We start from the raw sequence: 14,882 nt of genomic DNA on the forward strand, positions 1-14,882 counted from the left end.
CTCAGCTCAACTGGGGTCAGTAGGAGGCCTTCCAGTAAATCTGTTACTTCACTTTGTCATTCTACTTATTGCAGAGGGGCACTGATTTCCTTTTAGCTCATCTCATAAGTTATTTTTTTATTTTTCATAAACTTTCTGCCAGAACCTTGGCTATAAGAACCTTGTATTATTCTGCCCGTTATCTGCAAAGATTCTGCTTGCTGGGGTAAGCTAAGAGTTGTTCCATTTTCCAACTGATTTTTTTTTTTTTGGCTTTAGGATCATAAAAATAAAGTACTTTGTATATATTTTCAAATCTAAACAGAAGTCATATCTTGTTAAATTGCCTTGATTATCACAGTTGCTCTTCAATTATTCCCTTGGCTTAGAGTTTAACAAGGGCCTTTAAAATCTGTGAAAGATATGTACAGAGGGGACAGGGCAGGAGGCTGTGTTTCTATGCAGAACTACAGGAGCTACCACAACAAAACTGTAAAATGGGAAACTTAAAACAATTTCTAAATATAATGCAAATTTCTTATTACTTACAAGATTTAAAGCTAAAGACTTCCTATTCAGTAATAATCATCAAAGCACAGAAGTGTTAAATTATTCTCACAAACAAATGAGCACAACAAGCTATTGCCACAATTCTAAACATCATGCTGGAAATTTATCCCCTATCATGTACCTTGGTTTTGCTTACCATCCCCTGAAATCTGAGATAAAATGAAAAAAAAAAAAAAAAAAAAAAAAACTTACCTCTCCCCCAACACACTATACAAAAATCCACCCCCCCAATATTTCATCTAAGTAGGCTTTCTTACTGCATTCTTATTTAAAAAGAGGCTCAATGAGGCCAAAGTAGACTTTAACTTTTGATTATAAAATATACTAGTAAAATAATTTAAAACAATAAACACACCTGAAAAATATAAAAATGATGCTACTTAACCAAAAAGAACACAGAATACACTGAAGCAAATGATTCCAATTTAAAGGAAATGAAATTCAAACAAACAACAAAAGCACCCTTCCTGATACTTCCCCTTCCCTCCAAAAGACACCACAAAGGACAAGAAAAAGAATAAAAAGAAAATAAAAGACAGATAAGGAGCCTTGACAAAGTGGTTATATGGATAACAATCCTCTAACAAACACAAAAGGACGTTAACAGACATTATGGAAACCTTCCTGAAAGAGCATGCATTTATGTTTCTTGACGCAGACCCTCTGCTTGCTATTAATCAGACGAACTTTGGCTTTGAGTATACACTCTAACTCAGGCACCGATTTCTTGAAGAAAGTACATGAGAGAGAAGCAGGGGGAGGCCAGGAAAAGATTGGAAGAAATGGGCAGATCACACAAATCCCAGGCAGATTACTTCTGCAGGGCAGGCATGTAATGACAACTCCTTCCTCACTTAAATTTCTTCTCTAGGACCAGGGCAACAGCCATTTCTGGTTGGCGCCCTTTGTCCCAGCACTAAAAACAAGAGGAAAGGCTGGTAGCCCCACCAAAGAAATATTTTAATTCCTTGAAAGAGCAGAAGAGCTTGCTTGGGTAATGGAGGCTACCTCAGCAGACATTTCTAAAATTAGATAATCATCTGGAAAGATCAGATTAGATAGTGTAAAGGCTCCTGCTCAAAAACAGGAATTGGAATCAAAAGACTGCTAAGCTATTCATTTTTATGCCTCTACTAAGATCCCATTTTAACTAGTCTTCCCAAATTAGTAACAGGCCTTATCTACTTTCCTTCTATGGTTGAGCTTTAGAAACTTATATTCACACTATAACAAAAATGTTTGAAAAGTTAAAAAATTAAATTTACTATCCCTTAACATTATTCACCAATACTCTACTAATAAAACTATAAGCCCCACCTATGTATTCACCTAAAAATGGATTTAAAACAAATGAAAAAGCTATAGCAACTATTTGCTTTCTTCTTTCCTCTTTAAAGTGAAAGAAAAGAACCAGTCTGCAGAAAGAAGTCTATAGCCCAAATTACTGATTTAGGAGGTGCTCTGTAACTTACCTTTTAGCAGGTTACAGGTCTCCTGGATGATATTCTTAAGGGAGAAGCACAAAGTATCTCTGTGGCCCTTTGTCCTCATGGCCCAGGGGTGGGGCAGCCATGCTCCAGCCCACATGCACTGCCCTACACCTGCCGATCTGGACCCCGACTTCCACCTCCACCCCGGGAGCAGGACCTCCCGGCTGCTCCAGCCCTGCCGGCCCAGAGAAACAAAGGGCAACAGAGCTCCTTGACTAAGTGGAGAACTATTCCCACTGCACGGTAGCTATTTAAAGAGGTGGTGCCTGCGGGACAAACGCTGCCTCAGAGCCTTCCTGTTTGTGTCCCAGCTCAAATTTTCATCCATTTCCTAAGGAAGACTGCAAAGTGGAATCAGCCTTGAGGCTGAGATTTATGAAAACCCACATGGTGTGCAAGGGCCATTTTTAGAAACAGTTTTCCCCTTTCCTTCTTTTCTCCATTAATTAGATATGAGGCTTTATTAAAAGTACTTTTAAAGTCAAAAGCAAAAACTGTATCTGTGGTTTTTCTACTCCTGAAGGATTTTTACCCTGAAATGTAGAAAGGAAAGAATTTGTGGATGAGTAACCCCATATCTACCAAGTAATAATGCAGAGAAAAACCATGTGACTTATGGTCAGAAAACAAGAGTTTGATTAGAAAAATCTTGCCATTTACTAGCTTTAGATAAAGAAATGCACCCAATCTCTCTGGATCTCAGTTTTTGTCTGAATAAATGGGACTAATAACATGTACTTTCACATGTCTATTTGTAAGCACTACTGGAAAAGACCCCGGCTGTGCCCCATAGAAAAGTCAGAGGCATGCTGTCATTACATCACGGTATCCAATTTCCTAGCGGCTGTTACATTAATATTAGACTTTAGTAGCTGGATAAAAAGAGCTAATATATTTTCTGTCTTACCTCCAAAATTCTTTTATGTATGTATTTGTTTGCTTGTGTATTGTCTGATTTTCTCAATGCACTGAGGTTGCAGGAGGGCCAATGACCTCAATGGTAGTACTGATTTAACAATACCCCCACTACCAAGAACAACTCTTGGCATATATGAACATCCAATAAATACTTGTAAATAAATGAACAGATAAACGCATAATTTCAGACAAAATCAAACACAGTGCTCTACACACAGTAAGCCTGTAACAAATACTATTTACTGAATGCACTGCAACTTTTCTCTGTAGAGAAACATCTCAGGAAAAATGCAATGTAATAGAATTTTAAGACAAGTTGGAGCTCTTAAAAACATTTGAGATAAATATGACTGTATGTTTTGTTAGATCACCCTGTTCAAATACATTATTAATTTGGTTAATAGACAAACTTCTTACATCAGGGATATTAGGTACAATATTCAATATTAATTCACTGAAAAAGTTTAGTTTACTTTAGAATGTACCTAAAATCCTTCCTCAGGCCTGTTTTTCTTCTGTAGAAACTCTCTTTCCTCTGTTGCCCTCTAAGTCCTAGCTTGGTGGCAAGATAAGGATTCACTGATTTTTTTAAGAGCATCACTCAGACAAGAAGGATAAAGATGTGTGGTCCCTTTGTGGCCCCTATGATCCAACTACCACTGTTTAATACGACCTAACGACGTGCTGGGAGACAGGAGAGTGTCAGGCACCTGAAACAACAGATTTAGTTGTGAGCTTTCACATTATTGCCTGAATCCAGTTCAGGCCAGTTCAGGCCACTTGAGACTAAAAATCAATTCTTTGATGGCTGCTCGTTAATCTATTATGTGTAAAGAAAAAAGCGACTTCAGTGGATATTTGTTCATTTCAAAAAATTACCAAGAGAGGAAATATCCTGAATCTTAAAAGATCATCTGAAACATGATTCCCTCTTACTTCTAAGGCTTTCTCTTGCTTTGCCTGAGAAACAGCACCTTCCTTCCACGTCTCTTTTCCTTTCCCTCTGCCCACTTTAGGGATAGCGTAACAGCTATGCCATAACGGGTCTTTTCACAGGTGTTAGACGTGGGATATAAAGATTTAAAGTTGCTCACTCTGAGTGAAGCATTTTAGTGCCAGAATATGAGGAAACATCTCATAGTCACTGAACCTGAAAGCGCTATAGCTTTCGGCCAACGAGAAAGAAACTCTCAAGAACAGAGAGTGATGGTCAAATAAATGCAGAATTTATTGCCTTTATCAAGTATCTATTCTGTTTTTCACACACTGGAATGATATCCTTGACCACAGCCCTCCTCCCCCTTCTCTCATGTAGCTCCCCTGGTGCTAGAGAAATTTTTAATTGAATAATTAAAGATTTTAAAGAAGTTTCGAAATCGACTTTTGACAGCTTCGCGTAGCACGGCTTTCTCACCTTACTGTCGGCCTCCAGCCTGACAAGTACCAGTCTACACAGAGCTTGTGAGTTCAACCACAAGGGTTATCAGATGTGGCGTAAATGCCTCCAGGAACATGCACATTTGACCTGGCGGTGGGGAGGGCGGGATGAACTGTGGAAACTGCCATCCAATAGCCAAGTTTCCTCTTCATCTAATGAAGAAAGAATTCCTTTAAGAAGAGTTCTTCAGGAAGCTCTGACACCCTCCCCTTGGGATGCTCGTGGACCTCCACCAGCTATTTCCTGTAAAATAGTTTTATTCCCCTAGTTACTGACAGACTTAATCAAGACATCACTGTGTATCTGGTTAGCAAATAAAAAGATCATTTCAAAGTTACTGATTATATAGGGTCTTGTTATGCTAGTTCTATCATTATTTGAGATCATATATCTTATTTTAATAAACATTTATCTAATGCTACAGAAAACATAGAAATCAATCTTACAAGGGACAATAATTTATAGGCATGACTAAAAGGAGGAAATATCATAGAACACATTACCCAAAGTCTGTCATTACTAGGTATATACATTGAACAGAATAATAATGAATATATCCTTTTTGCCATCTGTTGCTTTATAGGACAGCAGATTTCCTGTCGGCTGACTCAAATAAGTAAAACAAAGTTACACTGAAAGATTAATCTTATTGATAAAGATGTATTTTGATGGCTAGTTAATTCTAAGCAGTTCGAGCTATTTCTTTTCCAAAATGAGAAACAATATTTCTCCCTCTTCTCCTCTCTCTCAACTGGCTGTGCCCACGGGCTCTGCTAAATGTTTTATTTATTTATTTATTTATTTATTAGGAATAGTCTGTTCTTTTTTTTTTTTTTTTTAACATTTTTTTATTGAGTTAGTCATTTTACGACGTTGTGTCAAATTCCAGTGTAGAGTACAATTTCTCAGTTATATGTGAACATACATATAATTCATTGTCACATTTTTTTTCACTGTGAGCTACTACAAGATCTTGTATATATTTCCCTGTACTATATAGTATAATCTTGTTTATCTATTCTGCCATATGCCTGTCAGTATCTACAAATTTTGAAATCCCAATCTGTTATGTTAAACATTTTAAAGCTGTAAGATGTATAAGTACCGGGTTCCTGTCTTCAATCAATTCATGAACTGGTAACACAGAGATCTCAAGTACAAGGTAGGGTGTAGAAAAGGAGAAAGGATAACCTAAGATCAGGAGTGCAGGACATGAAGTAAGAATGACATAAGTTCAATGGCTTTGCCACTTTCACGCCGTCTGATCTTTGAGGAACTTCTTAATCCTTCTAAGTCTCGCTTTCCTTGTGGATAAAACAGAGATCCTACTGGTACCTGCCTCCTAGGGTCGTGATAAACATTAAAGGAATTTATGGATGCCCTTAACAGAATGACTGGTTTTGGAAGTTATCATTACACAGCACTGACGCAGAAGAAAAACATTAAAAAGAAATAATTAAATTCAAAGGAGAAAGAAAATCCCACTCATAAATAAGAGATACAGGATTTTGCAGCCAGGAAAATGGCTCTCTAGGAATAGTTTGAACGTACAGGCTGTCCTTGACTCATACCCTCTCAGTGTGAAAGATGACTGGGGAAAAGCACCTGGAAAGAAAAGGGGCCACAGCCCCCCTATCTCCCAGACGCCTGCCCACCCATGATGCTGGGTACAATCTCAGCCTGTGCCATCCAGGGCACTGCAAATGCCCTTGGAGCCTCTTCTTTCTCTCCCCCAACTGCTTCTCTCTCAACAGAGCTGGTCTCAAAGAATACCTTCATGTCTAGGAGAAAACATCCAGGATGTTCATAAAAACAGAAACTTCTGCTTCTGGCTATGGTGCATTAACTGGAAGTGGAACAGCCTTCCCACCATAAACAACTGGAAACTGGATAAAATATGTGGGAAATTGTTTACAGATACTAGACAAAAGGGAGCACAAGACATGATCCTTGAGAGAAGGGGGACAGCTGAGGTGACTGAGTCCTCCGGTTAAGGCAGCTCACCACTGGGACGCCCATCCCAGACTCCAGTGCAGAGAGAGAGGAAACCCAAGAATCCTGGGTCTCATTGAGTATAAGGGACACAGAACAGAGTTCCTGCAAGCAAAGGCCGAAGGAATATTAAGGGAAAGTACCAGATAGGGAGGGTCTATACTGACAAAGCGCTCAAGAAATCCACATGGGGTCTCCTTGAAGTTTGTGGCTGAATATTAAGTTACACATGTGCCAGGTCAACTTCGTAACACTGGGCAAAAACAGATGAGGGTCTACGAAACAAGTGATTCCCAGATCTGGAAAGAAGTTAGGAGACACCTGAGTTTTACCAGCCAGAACAGAAAGTCTTTACTGAGCACCTGGGGCTTCAGGTCACAACCCCAGAAGACTCTTTAGTAGTCTGATACTTTAAAGTGTCTGTTTAGTAGCATGGCTACCTTAAATTTACATAGTGTTATAGGTCAAACATGTTCAATTTTAGAAGGCTGAAAAATATTTCTAAATGATTACATTTACGTGTTTTCCTTTTCAGTCATTGAAGCAATGGGTGATTATGTGGTGGATCATATAATGGACTCTTCAGATATATTCTTAAGATTTACCTGACTGCCCAAATTTTTCAATATAAAAACATTTCTACAGGCTGATGGCTATCTTACAACTTACACTTCCTTCTTATACTCATATCACAAATTAATAGCCTTTTCAAGTTTCAACTTTTCTTTTTCAAAACTTAATGAAAAGGTCGCTGAAATGTTTAAGTATCACTTTGTTCATTAAAAAAAAATTTCATAGTGGGCTTGTTTACTTCATGTATATATAAACCAACACAGAACTTGAATCTCTAGCTTTTTATCCAAAATATTTTCTAAGAACAACTGTATTTCCTCTTCACCTTTATCCTCTGCACAGTCACCAAAGTATCTGTATATTCCAAAAGCAGAGAAGAATGCAAAGCCATGTTGAGATTTAGATCTTAACCAATAGCTGAGTCATCCTTAGCTAAGTGACTCCCCAATAACCACTCCTCAACACACACCACATAAGTATGCATGATGGGGTCCCTGAAAAATGTAAAAGGTACCACATTTCATAGAGCTTTCAACAAACAGTAAAGCCAACACCCATAAATCCCAATTTAGTTGTCTACACAATGGATATTTTAAGAAGAAAAATGATGAAAGTGATTCTGCTGAACACCACAGTAAAACCAGACACCATTCCAACTCTTTATGCATCAGCAGGCTGTCTATATGCAAATAAGAAATCTTCTTGTAGGGGCAACAATTCCAGGCTGTAGCAGTTCAGTAACAGACTCCCCCCTTGTAAATAATTGCACATCAGGAAGTTTTATCTCAATGTCAGTGCTTGTCATGTCCCATGAGTCTAAGACCCATACTGTAAAACACAAAACAACATGAGTCTTTTAATTATAAAGTGCCAAACTTCAAAAAATACCAAACTACCTAATTTCCCTATTTTCTTGCTCTCCCTATTTCTACTAAGTAGTAATAATACTGCATAACTGATAATTAAAGCCAAGTTTCAGTAAGCTTTACATGATGTTGGAAGGCAAGCAGAGAGAGGCTGAAGAGAAAGAAACTGGAAGCAGAGGAAACCTACCCCAAGGGATGAGTAGACTGCCAACATACAGCACTCTTCATTCTGACTGCGGCTAGTGCTGAAATGTAACAAATGATTCTTATATTCAACAAACATTCTGGAGAGCCTACCAGGTACTAGGCCCTGTGTCGGAGACAAAAGATACAATGGGGAGCAAAGATGGACGTTCTTGGCCCTTATCACAAGGGAGACCAATCACATAACTACAACTACAAAATGGTGAGATGTGTCGCAAGTGAATGTTTCCCGAAGGAAAAGCTGCTTGAGCTGGGATTGGACAGCTAGGCAGGATTTAGCAAGATGCAGAGGATGGCGAGGTCGGTGGCCAGAAGGACATGGCAGGCAGGACAATTAGGAAAAGAGGGGGTGCGGGCATTTAAGCAGGTTGAAAAAGGACACAGACAGTCAGGAGAGGTGGATGTGGCCAGGAGACGCCAGACCATGCAGCCACATGAAGGATTTCAGTCCTTATCCTTAAACAATGGGAAGCTGTTAAAGATAATTTTAAGCAGAAATTTACTATGCCTCCTCAAAATTTTACCTGAATGAAGTATACTAAAAGGAAGCATGGAAATCTTAATGAAAATAATTCCCATGGAGTCTACCAATATGGTATTCATATAATACAGTCGCTTTCAACATGCATAAATGACTTGACTCGATGCAAAGAGAAAAGTTCGTCACAATTTTCATTCATCAAATGCTTATTGAGTACATTGTTATATGCCAGATCAATTCTCAACACTTGAGATTCATCACACAACAAGATCAAGACCCTCATGAAATTTAATTCTAGTGATGAAGGTAATAAATAATGAAGACAATATATAAGTAAATTTTTGTAGTATTTAAGAAGACAAGTGTCATGGAAATGGGAAAAACTGAGCAGAGTTGAGGAAGATCAGAAGATGAGGGGAGCAAGAGGGGGAGGTAGAAAATGACTGTACTGAACAGGTTGTTAAGGTCTCAACTGGAAAATGAAATCTGCATAATCTTGGTTGTTTATCAAACTTTGACAGTTCCTGCTGAAATAAAAGAATTATTTTAGTGCCATTTCTAGATACACGTCAAGTTAAATGAGAAAGAGAGATCAAAGAACTATCAGCTATTGCTCAAAACTTACAGCTTCTGGGTTTTCTGTCTTCCTGTATCGGCCTCCTGTTTCACAACAACATTCTGAATACTGACTGATGATTTTATTGTACTTTCCACTTGACAGTAATCTATTCACAGACAAAAGAAAGCCAGCCTCACCCATGTGATAACTTTAGCTTCTTTCAGCTGGAAAATACGGACAGATTTTTATTTTCAAAAGTCCTCATGCCAGTAAGAATTAAAAAATCTGAAAGGCACCTCATAGTAACAGATACAGCAGGAGGGTAAATAAAGGGTGAATGAATATAACCTTGCAGACTAGGGCAAAATTATTATTAACTAATATTCCTAATTACAAGTAGGTTTTAAAACAGGTTTTAACATGTGTCAAGATCTCAACCCATCCCTTTTCTGGAATTAAAAAGTCTGGAAGTGAAAAGATAGCTTCCTTGACAATACAAACGGTCCCAAAATGATTCCCAGGAACAAAAGAAGCGAGATGACTGTCAGGAGGAAGTGTGCTTTGAATCCAGGATAGCAAATAGTTCTTGTTTACAATAAGCCATGAACAGCCAGCTTTAACTATTAGCAGTTATGTGCAAATGATTATTAACCGAACTGCATAGTGAGGGCATTAAGTCACAGGATGACTGTTGCTTTATGCTGCACTTCTACTAAAACTTGATTTTATTGCCCATTTTCAACAGCTTTTGGGCTTGGGTTGTAAACAACAGCCTTTTGGTAATTCTTCTGCAAAGGATGCAGCTGGTGAGCAAAATTTAATCATATGTGTACCCAACAAGGAAGAACAAATAACGAAACAAAATAACATGATTCTCCATTTATAAGTCAAACAAGTTCTGTGCCTTACCTAAGAGGCTATGTCTTTCATTCCGATCATTAGTGATCATTAATAATGAAACCATTTTCATTTTTCTGAAGTGTTTATCTTTATTATATTAGGAAGCCAAACCATAGTCTAGACTTTTATAGAGAGACAAGTACAATCAAGACGTCATGCCAGGCTTAAAATAATGATAAAAATAATAAAACAGTTTAGGTATTTGCCAGGTGCTGAGTCAGTATTTTAAGTGCTTTAAATATACTATCTAGTCTCTTCCTTGGTACCATCCAATGAGATTGTACTATTAGTTCCATCATTTTACAGATCAAGAAACGGAGGCACAGAGAGGTTAAGTCACTTGCCCAGGATTACACAGGTTGGCTTCTGATGTATGCACAGAGAGCTTAAATAATTTGCCCAGGATTAGACAGCTAGCCTCTGATGCTATAAAAACTGAACAGTAATTCCGCAGTGTGCCAGTTACTACCTCTGCTTTCACACTGCAGAATTTACATTTTTACAAGTCTTGCACTTTGTCAGACAAGAAAATCATAATTGCTCAAGTATTCTCTTTGAGGAGAAGACCTGCAAGGAAAATGCAATCACTCGGTGATGTTTACATGACTCGTGGAAAGGGAAAGGGGAAAAACCAAACATTTACTGAGTCTCCAGGATGGGCCAACACTGTGCTGTGTTGTCCCCATTTTACCTGATCAAATCTTGACAATGTACCTATAAGGTATTATTCTCCCCATTTCTAAGGTCTGGAAGAACTGAGGGTAGAAGAGGTTATGTAAAGTGCCTGAGCAGACACGAGGGGAGGTCAGAAGTCCACTTCTGTCAGATCCAAAGTCACACCACACCCACACCACACACTGCCCCCACCCCCAAGTGGCTGCCCCTCCTCTGAGAGGCATCTTTGTAAGTGGTGGTCTACTCCTTCTAAGGGGCTAGACTGTATCATGGTCAAAGCTGAGACTCTTTGACCTGGGGTGAGACTCCTGGGTTGGAAGCCTAGTTCTGCTGATGACTAACCACGGACAAGTTACTCGATTTCATTCTGCTGCAATTTCCCCAGCCATGAGTGACAGTACCTCTGTGAATATTAAAGGAGCTAACATATATACACCTTCCAGTATTTGTCCCCATAGCATTTATCATAATACACTATATACCAACTAAAATTTTAACCCTTTTACAGTATAGACTGGAGGAATAGCCAAGAGTAGAAGCTAGAATGTAGAGACAAATTGGGCCATGTAAGGCTTTCAAGGATAGTTGAAATATTAAGCAGTTGGAGTTTATCCTAAGGGAAATGAGAAACCACTGCAAAATTTCAAGCAGAGTGTGTGTGTGGCATGACTGAACTCCATTTTAGAAAAATCGCTCCTCTGTTCGCATTGTAAGGACTTTTCTGGAGCAGAGTAAGCACTTGCAAGACGTCTGAAATAAGACAAGTGAGAAAGGCTGATGGCTTGAGTCATGCCATGGAGACACAAGAAACTGATACACTCTAGAAAGCTAACCGACAGACTTTGTGATTGATGGGGGCAGGAAATGGGTTACCATGTTACCAGCAAATGGGTAGATAATGGTGAAGGGAGATAAGGTCAAAGTGGACCTTTCAAATTTGAGAAACCTACTGGACTGCCATTAGACCACTGGCTATTGATAGTCTCCATCACCTACTAAACCTTTACTATACATTACACGGTGTGCCAAGAAATTATATTACCATGCGCCTTTCTACAGACCAGGAAGCAAGCTGAGCCTTAATGAGACACATAACTCAGCCATGCACCACATCGCCCCCACACCCTAACCACCCCTACCACCACCCCTGGGGCACCACGATCTTAATCTCTGATACCAGATTAGTTCTGGCCATTTTTGTACAGTATACAATTGGAACAGTACAGTGTATGCACTCTGTTGTGCACGTCTATATGTACTTTTAAAGTCTGCAATTTAACTTGAGGGGAAAAAAAGGTTGTTGTAGATGGAGACACAAGTATAATCTTAATTCCTTTTCCTGTATTCTAAGGAGTCCTGTCATGGATACACAGTACCTACACATTTGGATTCCCAAGTAAAATCAGTAATGTGACATGAACCCAGAGAAGGGCAAGGCCCATTTCAGCGCTGCATCCTTTTGAAGAGATTGAGTCACCGACCCAGACTAACTGTAACAAATCCCTTCATATGAACTAAAGATTAGGATGTAAAGTAACAGTAATGGTGAGATGGGTTTTAAAGGGAAAGGTTTTTTTTTTGTAATGGCTTAAAGTAAGTTGAGATAAACTTCAGATAATAATAAATTTGAAATCAACTCTAATTACTGCTTTATCAAAGTAATCCCTTCTTCTAGTTAGGAATCTTTCACACAGCTAAGGAATTGAAAATGACTTTAGAAAGTGTTTGGAATGTTTTTAAAATAATGGAAATGACAGTAAAGAAACTTTACTAGTTTAAAGAATTATTTTCTAAAATAATTTCATAGAAGTGGTGCATTTAATGTAGTATTTTACTCTATGATAATTATACTATATAATTTTACATTGTACTTGATGAATTCTGAGTTTGTTTCTTCCCTAGACCTAAAAATTTCTTGGTGGGGTGGGGATTACAGTCTTATTTTTAGGGTAAGAGGATCTTGGCTCTTATAGTCTTCCTATGAATTATACTTCTTTTGCTTTCAATCGCAGTATTAAAAAACTAAAAAAAACTTTACTTGGAATATGAAAACAATCATATTTGCAAATTTACTGCCATCAAACTTTTAAAGGTGCCCAACGTCTGTAACGGGAGAAAAAGCTTATCTATTCGCCATAGTTCTCCACAACAGTTCTGTCTGTCTGTACCTGCACAAGCATGCATATAAGGGTGTAAGTCCATTTCAGAGAAGAGTCTCATCATTTTCTAGCACAGTGAATTGTTTGTTTGAACTCCTACTGCACATCTTTTCATCACAAGTTCTTCTTAAATCTCTAAAATTCCTGATTATATTTTTATGTCCCTCCCCTAGAAAAGAGCCAACATTTAGCCCAGCCTTGTTGAACCAAGCAAGGTTCTGATTACAATCTTAATGAATCACCTTTTGAGAAAAGAATCAACCACCTATGACCTATACTTTGACTGCAGGACACGCTGCCTTTAAACTCAGTGGGAAGCAGCAACTTCCAGATGACATGCAAAGTCAGTTTATATTTTAGCTGAGAAATTCTGCACCTGGGTGTGAAAGACTAGCTTCCCTGTTACATCTTTAATTTTTCTCAAGGTTTGATAGATAAGAATCTGTGAAAATTTCCAAATTTTAGCTATTTTTTACTTGTTGTTTTTTGCTCTTATAATTTCCATATTTATTTCCTGTCATAGATGAGTTGTATATTTCAGTTCCTTCACTCATTTAAGTCTGATGTTCTATACGCATCTCTGGCTTATTTAAATTTCTTAAACTTGTAGGTGCAGAGTTCAAGCTCTGATATATATACGTTTTTAACTAACCAACCATGCAGGATAACTATGTAAAAATTAGTAACATGTTAATAGTAAACTAGAGAATCCCAGAAGTGAATACAGCCATTGCAACTTTATATATATACACATATACAGAAAGAGTATAAAATTAATACGCCTACACCCAAAGTGGGGCTGTTACTGATCACTAATAAGATATTCTAAATGAGAACTAGAGTTTCCTTATTCATTTTTAAGTTTTTCTCTTTGAAAAATCTGATTTGCTCCAAATTTGCCTGCCAACTCTTTAATAAAAATTTTCTGAAACTTGAGAAATCGTGTCTAAATGGATTAGAGTAAGAACTAAATCTCCATCTGCCAGGATATCTGAATTTGCCTCCTTTCACTTTAATACATAAAGCATCAGTGGTGAAATAAAGATTAGAAGAAAACAGCAAGCATTTAAGAGGAAAAGCCTACTCCATGCTTACTGAGTATCAAATTTCAATTGATTATAGCCAGTATTTTATTCAAACTTACATTTACAGTTTTACATGTGAAATGAGTATTTTAAAATCTCATTAATAAAAACCCACTTAATAAAGCAACAAGTTTCATATCATTTTAAAACAAATCTAAAGCAGTCCTATGTCCTTACCTGTCTCTTACTCACAATAAACAAATCATTATTTCCTACTTTGCCTTTGATCTTCTCTGAGTAAAAACCACAACTCTCATTTACCTGAAATGATAAATGGATAGATACAGAGAGGGAAAAAGTCACTATAAAGTCTCATTTTCAGTTATGTCTACCTACGACTCTTTAACTAGACCAACCACCTAGGAGGAAAACTGGATAGTTTACATTTCCCTTTCCATCCTTTACTGCTTCCTGGCGCAATATCAAAAGACAAGCAAGCAACAGACTCTAGAGCAGACTCTGTGTCCTAAACCAAAGAACAGAGCATTCTTCCTTGTGCTCTCTGGATTCTAACACCTCCTCCATCCCCATTTTTCATCTGATACAAGTATACTATGTTGGTCACAGGCATTTCTTATTTTGAATCTTCTAAGTAATATTTCTAATAAATCTACAATTCCATTCAGCAACAAGTAAAAAGAAGAGTTCCTCAAGCTTCAGTTTCCCAAATAAACTTGGAAAATAGCTCTGTGATACAGCACAATGACCATTCATTGCTCAGTGGACTCAAAAGCACTTGGAAAACGGCCCTCAAAGTCAAAACTCCACAGCTCTGGCATGGGACTTCTGAGGCCTACTTCCGAGGACACCATCGTCAAAGCCTCTTGACTTGACAGGTAATCCAGACGGCAGAGCTCATTAATTCTCTGCTGAGGCAGTGCAGTATGAGTTTGATATCCAGTCCTGCTTGTGTAGGGTGAACAACTCTGTGTTCAATGCTTTATTCTACTGAACTCTGGAAACTCCCTTGACACCAGTTTTTTAAAAATTTAC

General features: G+C 38.0%; 1 protein-coding gene across 10 annotated transcripts in view; it reads right to left on the minus strand.

Moving 5' to 3' along the window:
- The window catches only part of ARHGAP28 (Rho GTPase activating protein 28), a 141,870-nt gene that overhangs the window by 103,934 nt on the left and 23,054 nt on the right, over positions 1 to 14,882 (minus strand). For 2 of the 10 annotated variants that reach the window (XM_074352465.1, XM_074352463.1), the window contains exon 2: positions 4,372 to 4,638. The exons of 6 other annotated variants lie outside the window; for them this stretch is intronic. The gene's annotated coding sequence lies outside the window, so the exon portion shown is untranslated. Of the gene's footprint in view, positions 1 to 2,021; positions 2,323 to 4,371; positions 4,639 to 14,882 lie in introns of those variants that run through there. 2 more of the 10 variants (XM_074352464.1, XM_074352460.1) reach the window with 2 other exon arrangements.

Source organism: Camelus bactrianus, chromosome 24 (genome assembly GCF_048773025.1).
Source record: "Camelus bactrianus isolate YW-2024 breed Bactrian camel chromosome 24, ASM4877302v1, whole genome shotgun sequence".
NCBI classification, from domain to species: Eukaryota; Metazoa; Chordata; class Mammalia; order Artiodactyla; family Camelidae; genus Camelus; species Camelus bactrianus.